The sequence below is a fragment of the Cricetulus griseus genome (genome assembly GCF_003668045.3).
Source record: "Cricetulus griseus strain 17A/GY chromosome 1 unlocalized genomic scaffold, alternate assembly CriGri-PICRH-1.0 chr1_1, whole genome shotgun sequence".
NCBI classification, from domain to species: domain Eukaryota; kingdom Metazoa; phylum Chordata; class Mammalia; order Rodentia; family Cricetidae; genus Cricetulus; species Cricetulus griseus.
Genome location: NW_023276807.1, coordinates 241,853,835 through 241,864,152, shown reverse-complemented (window position 1 = coordinate 241,864,152; position 10,318 = coordinate 241,853,835). Strand labels below are relative to the sequence as shown.

Sequence of the window (10,318 nt, the reverse complement as noted above, 5' to 3'; positions counted from 1 at the left end):
ATTATCACCTAATTGATAGAGTTTCTCTAACCATGAATCAACAATTAACAGATTATTTCACTGCTCATCCTGCTCTTCAAACACTTGAAATTTCTGTTGTTAACAGTAAGAAACAAAAATGAGAAACAATAACAGGCATATACTATTTCATACCTTAAGTCTGTTTATTCTAAAAATGTGCTGCTTCATCAAGAAATGTGAGCTTATCTGGTCCCAGTTGAGTCAGTCCAGTGATGATGACTGTGCATCATAGATGTTACTGAGGTCAACTTGAACATAGAATATGCAATACAGAGTACCAGAGAAGACAGAGGATAGCAGTATAAGGAGAGACTGATAATTCCTACAAAAACACAGAATAAGTCTACTACTTTATAACAGTGAGATAACTGAATACCATATAGCATAAAAACACTAAAGAAGATCAAAAAATTGAATTATAAAGTAATTAAGAAGATATAAACATCAATTACAATGATTTCAGTAGCACAAAAACATTCATTGATATAACAAAATGAAAGATCATAAATATGTATAGTTGTTATGCTAATGAAAAAATTTAAAAACATTTAAGTAGATGGAAAGGCTAACCCCCTTGATTGTGATAATTACTGTGTGTGTGCATATGTGTGTATGTGTGTCTGATTATGACAATAAACCATTAAATTGTGAACAATTAAAACAATAGTATTTAGAAAATATAGCATTTAAGATAAGATATATCACCCCATAAATAAATATAATTTTCATTGCATATTAAAAGCAAGTTTAATTTCAAATATATTTAAACTCATAGAAATAAGTAAGTAGAATTGATTTTCCCACAGGAGAAAGAAATAAGAGAGGATTGTCATGCTGAAATGGTTTAAAATACTTTCATGCAGTTAAATTGGTGACATGAGCCTATTGTATAGAGGTGTCTTGGGCACATGAAACATCAATACATAGTATATCCAATAGGCCCCCAAACCAACAACAAACAGCCTGGTAAGAAATACTGTGACACAGATGTTGCTGGGCTATGAACGGTAGATTCTCACCAGGTTACATCATAATAAGTAAACACCTGTATTCACTTATTCGGCATTCATAATGAAGGAGTTTGCATGGAAAACATCCAGGTCAAGATATAGAAAGTTTTGTATAGTATGGAAATCAGCCCTCTGTCAGATGTGGGGTTGGTGAAGATCTTTTCCTATTCTGTGGGCTGTCGTTTTGTCTTACTGACTGTGTCCATTGCCTTACAGAAGCTTCTCAGAAACAGAAGTTTCAGGAGGTCCCATTTATTAATTGTATATCTCAATGTCTGTGCTACTGGTGTAATGTTCAGCAAGCAGTCCCTGTACCAATTTGTTCAAGGGTATCTCCCACTTTCTCTTCTAGAATATTGAGTGTGGCTGGATTTATGTTGACATCTTTGATCCATTTGGACTTAAGTTTTGTGCATGGAGACAGATATGGATCTATCTGCAATTATCTGCATGTCCGAATCCAGTTGTACCAGCATCAGTTGTTGAAGATGCTTTCTTTTTTTCCATTGTATATATTTAGCTTCTTTGTCAAAAATCAGGTGTTCATACATGTGTGGGTTAATATCAGGATTTTCAATTCAGTTCCATTGGTCTTTCTGTCTATTTTTGTGCCAATACCAAGCTGTTTTCAGAACAATGGATCTATAACAGAGCTTGAAGTCAGAGATGGTGATGCTTCCAGAAGATCCATTATTGTACAGAGTTGTTTTGGCTATCCTGAGTTTTTTTTTTTTTTTCAAATAAAGTTGACAATTGTTCTTTCAAGGTCTGTGAAGAACTGTGTTGGGATTTTGATGGTGATTGTATTGAATTTGTAGATTACTTTTCCCAAGATTGCCATTTTTATTATGTTGCTTGTGTATATTGTGAAGGATGATGTTTCTCTGATTTCTTTCTCATTGCATTCATTATCTGTATAAAGTAGGGCTACAGATTTTTTTGAGTTAGTTTTGTATCCTGCTACTTTGCTGAATGTGTTTATCAGCTGTAGGAGTTCCCTGGTAGTTTTCGGGTCACTTATGTAGACTATCATATCATCTGCAAATACTGAAAATTTGACTTCTTCTTTTCCACTTTGTATCCCTTTGATCTCCTTTTCTTGTCTTATTGCTCCAGCTAGAGCTTCAGAAACAATATTGAAGAGATATGGAGAGAGTGGACAGCCTTGTCTTGTTCCTGACTTTAGAGAAATTGCTTCAAGTTTCTCTCCATTTAGTTTGATGTTGGGTGTTGGTTTGGTGTATATTGATTGCTCTTATCATGTTTAGATATGCTAGCCACCAAAATACCAAACAATGAAATTAAAAAGTGGGGTGCAGAACTAAACAGAAAATTCTCACCAGAGGAAGCTGAAATGGCTGATAGACACTTAAGAACATGCTCAAAATCCTTGGCCACAGAGAAATGCAACTCAAAACAAATCTGAGATACCATCTTACACTGGCCAGAATGGCTAAAATCAAAAAACACCAGTGACAATCTATGCTGGAGAGGATTCGGAGAAAAAGGAACACTTCTCCATTGCTGGTGGGAGTGCAAACTTTAAGACAACTATTGAAATCAGTATGGCAGTTGCTCAGAAAAATGGGAATCAGTCTACCTCAAGATCCAGCAATTCCTCTCTTGGGCATACTACCCAAATAATGCATGTTCATACAACAAGGACATACGTTCAACCATGTTCATAGCAGCACTGTTTGTAGTAGCCAGAACCTGGAAGCAACCTAGAATGGATAGAGAAAATGTGGTACATTTATATAATTGAGTACTACTCAGCAGAAAAAAAAAAAGGAATGGAATCTTGAAATTCGCAGGCAAATGGATGGAACTAGAAGAAACCATCCTGAGTGAGGCAACCCAGTCACAAAAAGACAAACACGGTATGTACTCACTCATATATGAATTTTAGACATAGAGCAAAGGATTACCAGCCTAGAATCCTCTTCACCAAAGAAACTAGGAAACAAGAAGAACTCTAAGTGAAAAATGCATGGACCCCAGAGAATGGGAAGGGGCAGGATCTCCTGAGCTAATTGGGAGCATGAGGGTAGGGGAGAGGGAGCTGCCAGAATGAGAAGAGTAGAAGAGGAGGCGAGAGGAAGAAATGGAGGAGGAGAAATGTTGAGTTGGGAGAAGAATAGAGGACAGCAGGATGAGAGATAACATATCAGAGGGAGCCATTATAGTTCCCAGGAGAGATCTGGCCCTAGGGAGATTTCCAGAGACCTACAAGGATGACACCAACTGACAATTTAGGCAATGGTGGAGAGAATATCCTAAATGCCCTTCCCCTATAATGAGACTGATGACTAATTTATATGCCATCCTAGAGCACTCATCCAGTGGCTGATGGAAGCAGAGGCAGACACCCACAGATATACACTGAACTGAACTCTGGAACCCACTTGCAGTGTGGGAGGAATGAAAATCGAAGGGGTCGGTACCAGGCTAGTGAACCCACAGAAACACCTGGCCTGAACAAGCAGGAGCATATGGACACCAGACTGCTATCTGGGAGGCCAGCATGGGACTGATCCAGACCCCTGAACATGGATGTCAATGAGGAGGCCTCCTCACTCTATGGGGCCCTGGTAGTGGATCAGTATTTTTCCCTGGTATTAAGAAGGGACTTTGAGAGCCCATCCCATTTGAAGGGATGCCCTCTCGGCATGGACACATGGGGGAGGGCCTAAGCCTGGCCCAGGATCATGTGGTGGATTTTAGGGAGGCCCCTGTCGAGGGCCCTACCCTGCCTGGGGAGTGGAGAGGGAATGGGATGGGGGGGGCAGGTGGGGACCTGGGGAGAGGGTTAGGGGGAGGGGAGGGAGAGGGAGAAGTAATTGACATGTGAAGCAAGCTTGTTCTTATTTGAACTAATAAAACCGATATAGAAAGTTTTAATACATTTTGGAAAACTTTATTATGTCACCTAGATCCATAGAAAATCTACAAATTGCACATTTAAAATATTACAAGATAAGCTGTACTTTATTCTCCTCTGTTACAGCTAGAATAAAACATAGAACATGACATTAGATTTATTTAATTAGATCTCATTTGCTATGCCAAACATCTGTGAAAGGAATTACTCAGTTTTTACACATTGGATTTCAGATCTGTGTTGATTTAATATAAGATGCTAGAAATTTTTGTGTGTTTTAGTAGATGCAGCTTGACCAAAATTTAAGCAAAACTTAGGCCTTGTTTTAAGGATTATTTTTATTATTTTTAATCAAGTTTATGAATGTGAGTATTCACGTGAGTGCACATGGCTCTGGCGGTCAGAGGGGATGGATCCACTGGAACTCGAGTTATATGCAGTTGTGAACTTGCTGGTGTGGGTCCTAGGAACAAATCACAGGTCTTCTTCAAGAGCAGGACATGCTTTCAAAAACTGAGCTATCTCTCTATCCCCTACCCACGCACAGCTTTAAACAAAAAACTTGTGAATCTCAATGTAAATGAACATGAATAAAGAAGCTTAAGATATCTCTGTCATAGTCAATATCAGTTTTTTAGTTCTTCATATTTTCTATACTAGTTGACATTCACATACTATCTGCTGTGATGTTTAGGTGACTTCTTGTAGAAAAATTCAAGACAGTAAATATAGAAAACCTGTGAGGCTGATATTATAAAACAGTTAAATTTCATGTCATTTAAAAGTGAGAAGTGCTCTCATTATTGAATATTTATAGAAAATAGCAAAACTAAAGATACGCATCACTAAATTGTAATGTGTAAATGATAAATTCTCAGATTTTGTTCTTTGTTCCCTATGCATACTCAAGGTGAAGATATTTTAATGAAATATTTGCTGTTTGGTGAAAACATAACAAAATCTGTAAATCTAAAAATAAGTCTCAAAATTCCCACATTTGAATTTTTTATTACCCTCAGATTTAATCCAAAGCCGGGAATTTACCACATGATCAGCGATACAGGAACACCTCCTTCATTTAAAATGTCCTTTGTTCTATTTTAAAAAACAAAGTTTTTGCTCTTTCGGGTCTTGTCTCCAAGATGACCAAAAAAAAGACGAAACAACGGGCGTGCAAAAAAGGGCCGCGGCCATGTGCAGCCAATTCGCTGCCTGGTCAGTGTCCAAGGACAAGGCCATTAAGTTCTTCATTCGGAACATTGTAGAGGCTGCTGCTCTCAGGGACACGGAAGCACGGATCTTCGAAGCTTATGTGCTTCCCAAACTCTGTGTCAAGCTGCATTACCCAGTGAGCTGTGCTATTCATAGCAAAGTAGTCAGGAATCGATCTCGGGAAGCCTGGAAGGACTGAACACCCCCACCACGATTTAGACCTGCTGGTGCTGCACCACGACCACTACCAAAGCCCATGTAAAGAGATGGCTTTATGAAGACAGAAGAAGAAAAAATACCTTGGAAAAATAAAGTGGGACTTTATGTAGCAAAAAAAAGTTTTTGTTTTTGTTTTTGAAATCTCACTAACATAACAGAATATTTAAAAACCTTATTCCCGGGGCTAGAGAAATGACTCAGTGATAAAGAGCACTTATAAGTCTTGTAAATGACATCAATACATTTCCCAGAAAAACATCAACAAAATGACTAACACCCATCTTTACCTGCAGTTCTAGGGTTTTAGACGCCCTCTTCTGGTCTCTCCAAGCCTGAGGAAAACACTTACACACTTGGGTAACATATACATATGTAAGTAAAAATTTATACACATAAAAGAAATGCGAATACACCTAATTTTTTAAAATCTCCAAAACTTATCACAATGTAATGATCAGTTGGTCATTTCTGGTATAATTCTAAAAGACTATAGTCAACCATAATCTTCAATCATAGTAGATTTTCATATCTATTATAAATATCAATTGTATTTATTTGTCCATCATTAAAATGTATTAAATTTTCAACAAGAATTGTCTTATACCTTACATATTTGAAATGGATCAGAAAAAGTAGACTCAAAGAAATAAATATAAAACATCCTAGATGTTCCTCAACAGAATGCATAAAAAATGTGATACATTTACACAGTGGAGTATTATTCTGATGTTTAAAAAGATGACATCATGAAATTTTCAGGCAAATGACTGTAACTAGAAGAAATCTTCCTGAGTGATATAACTCAGAACCAGAAAGATAAATACAATATATATTCAATACTATATGTATATTAACTATTAAGTAAATTATATAAATGGTACAATTGTAAGAACAAGAGAGGTTAGGAATAGAGGAAGGCTCTAGGAAGACATGTGGATATCCTTGGTTGGGGGAAAAATAATGCCTCTTTGAGTGGACTAGGATCAGTGTAGGGGCAGATATTGCAAGATCAGGTGGGGAGAATGGGATATGAGAGGACATGAGAGGAGAGGAGAGACAGCTAGAACTGAGGTGCATTTGAGCCATGGTAGGAAACCTATTGCAGTGGAAGCTTCCTGATATGAAGGTGATCCTAATTAAGTTTCCAAATATGAGAGAGGAGTCCCAACTGACTCCCTATTGTCACCAAATGAAGCTTCCAGTACGGGACCAATTACATCCAATTGTTGGCCAAAGGGGTCCATTGGAAACCCACAAACAACCTAGGCTGTTGCCAAAACAATAAGTTGATCTCCCCAAACTGATAAGGCCCTATTGATGAAAACAACACCCACACAACTCATTGAATATGGAAAGGCAAAATTGGTGCCTACATAGAATCTTCATCCCTATGTTCTAGTATCTTTGGTACTAAGGTACTCTGCAAGCTACCAAAAGACAAATGTGATCACCAAACCAGGCACAAAAACCTTTATCTACAATCTGCAAACCTGCAAAATAAGCTAGGGCAATGGTTGCACAAGGTTTATAACAGCAACTAACCAATATCTGATTTGGCTTAAGGTATAGTACAAGAGATGAAATCCATATCCAACATTGCCTGAGTGACAAAGAACCAGAAACTAGATTACCTAAAGACCTATGGTAAACGCAAATACTACTGGTCTTAAATACACACACACACACACACACACACACACACACACACACACACACACACACACACACACACACACACCACACAGCATAGGTATGATAAAATTACCCCTATTTTTCCTCCTAGTTTTATGTGGCCCTATGCATTTTGTAATATCCAAGTTATCAAAGACTGAAAGCTGCATGTTATAGTCTTACATTTTCTCTCCTTTTGACTGCCTGGTGTATTGCCTTCCCCCAAATATCAGTCATCTGACACTGTGTGCAATGCACATATACACTGCTACGTCATAGAGTGCAGCTCATTTAGTAAGACTAAAGGACTACAGTTCATTTATCATAAGTTACGTCTGTTCCACTTAGTATCCAAAAGATTGCCTTCATTCCTCTTTTTGTTTGAACTTTTTGCACAGCTGTGCTAAAATAGTGACAGGCTTTATCAAGCAAATTTCGTAGTGAAAATAGCTATTGTGAAAATTTCCTTTCCACAACTATGTGGGTGAAAACATAGCTATTTGAAAATACAATCTGACTACATAAAGTGCAGATAGTTGTACACAACATTGGTTGTTACCTTCAAGTGTCACCTTGTATAACCAAGGATAACCTACTTGGTAAGCTCTAGCTTTAATGCAGTTTATTGGATTGACATCAGCTACACAGTAACAAAATAGTTCTTCTACTTTAACTTTTTAGAGGTTTCCATGTGTGTAAGCTTAAAATACATTAAAATAACAATTTGGCTTATTATAACACCATTATTCTCCATCTAACTTACTTATGATTTACTTTTCTTTTAACCTCTTTGCCATATGGACTCAATATCAATGTTTTTTCAAATACACAATTTGGTGATTTACTATAATTCTATGTTTTTCTGAATCGATTTCCACAATAACTTACTCCTCTAGGCTTAATTTTATCTTCCAATTCTCCTGAGTTTTTATCAGATACTAGATATCAATTATTTTCCTTTCATACAGAAATATCTATTCTACCTCTACAGGAGCATTTTCCATAGTTTGATACAGCACCTGAATAAGACTCAACATTTATATTGTTAGGAGAGATATTCTTCTCCATGGCATAGCTATTCATCTGGATGGCTTTGATAGAAATTGCATATAGTATTAATATCTTGATTGAACGTATAGTCATCGTTCCTTTATCTACATTTTAAGTTTATGTTAAAGTAGGCATCAGTACTTTATATTCAGTTAAAATGTTGCTCAAGAAGAAAAAGAATCATAGGAACTGTCTAAAAATAAAAGAACACAGATACTTTTGATATGCTATGATTCTCATTAGATAATACAGTTTATTGGATTTATTAGATAATACAATTCAAATGTAATAATAAACACATAGTTTAGCAAGGCATTTCTTTGTACTTCTGCTTCCTTAATTCTTTCTTGATATGGTTTAGAAAGTATTATGAAAGACAGTCTATATTATAAAAGCAGCATATTGTAATTACATTTTTGCATCCATAATGAAAAGCACATGCTATGCTCTAATTTTTTTCTTTCTTTTTTCTCTATTTCAAAGTGGCATTATTTTTAGAGCATTGATAAGTGTATTACAAAGGAGTGGTATAGTATTTTTATAATTTTACATATATATTTTAAATATTCTTAGAGCACAAAAATTAGAATTTCAATGGCTGTTATGTGCTTATTATAATATATTTTATGTCAAAACAATTTGGTAATAAAAATTTCAAAGAAGCAATTTATTCCAAGACTCTTCTCTTAATACAAAGGCACAAAAACAGGATGGAAATATTTGGAGATGGCTTGAAAATGTATGCAAGGCAATAAAATTATTGAAGTAATTATTATGCTATCATGTCCTTTGAGAAAGAAAAAGCCTGAAATCTTTTATTGAAATAAAAAGCAAAATATAATATTCAGATTGCTTAAATGAACAATGATTATCTGAAAAGTTGCTTTTCAGTTTGTGAACAACGGAAATTTCAGGTTAGAGAATAGGAAGATTCATAGAAAATAAGATTAATATCAATAAGATTCAAACTCCTTTTATAAAGAAAATTTCACAAACCTATAGCACAAAATGTACTGGCAATACAGGATTTCTCATCTTTAAATCCCAAATGCCAAGGCAAATGCTCATTTTGTCTCTGTTACATGTAGTGAAAAATAATGTCAAAGGACTAAAAACTGTAGGAGAGTCCTCAGAGTTTGGCTAACATTTGGTACTACAAACCTGCTCCTTTTCTTTTGCAGTGGAAGGCGAAACTATAAGCACTAAAATTTCATTCTAATTTTACATGTAAAAATATCCACAAAGGAATAATTTAATGAGATTGCCCTTTTTCAAATTATATTCTTGCATGACTAACACTTGACAACTTCCTGGGATTTTGAATAATACTTTTTTTTTTTTTACTATTTAAAATGTTAACAGAAAGATGATATAACACATTTAAAATAGTTCTATTCAATGTTTTATTACTAAACAGAAAAACATTAAGATAAACAGGATTTAATTTTCATGTCATCTTAAAATTGGCCTTATAAAGTTGTGTTTTATTGTGAATTGCAACAAATAATTGTAAACACATTACTCCATGTTTAGTACATAGTACACTCCTATAAATGATTATACATACATGCAGAGAAGGGTTCAGAAAAAGAGAGAGAATGAGAGAGAGACAAACAAAACTCTTAAGCTGACACATGGCAAAAATGAAGTTGCTTCTATTTCATAGGCGAATTAATATCAGTTAAAATACAAATCACAATAGCTAACTAATATCAAAATTTGATAGTATACCAATATTCCTATTGCTTTATCCCTAACAGTATAGTATCTTACAAGTATTTGAGTCATTTACAAATGTTTAGTGAACTATGTAAATTACATTCTAGTTCTTCTTTTACGGAGGGAAATGATTAACAACATTATCCCATGAAGATCATAAACATTTCCTCTGATTTTGAAAATCCAGATGAGTACCTAAGCTTTTGTCATGACACTGCAGACACATCATTGAGCATAAATGAAAAAGCAATTAAAAAAGAACCCATAAAAGCAAAGGCTAGGTTTATTCACTGTGAATTCCACTTTGCTATTGGTTTTCAAAAGCAATCTAAATGTCAAATTTCTGACACCAAAATTGGTACCAAGAAGCAGAGCACTAAACTGCTAAGTGGAATGCAGAATTTAGAACAGTAGGTTGTATATAATTAGGAAAGAGTTTGTGCTTCTAAATATAAAAGTCCTACATTCAGCACAAGAAAAGAAAACCTTCTGGAAGGTGGCAGTCTGGCCGTATTTTACAAAGATACTTAAGATA

General features: G+C 35.4%; 1 pseudogene; it reads left to right on the top strand.

Moving 5' to 3' along the window:
• The first annotated feature begins 5,067 nt into the window (after positions 1 to 5,067).
• On the top strand, positions 5,068 to 5,386 carry LOC100758080 (annotated as a pseudogene).
• The last annotated feature ends 4,932 nt before the right edge of the window (positions 5,387 to 10,318 follow it).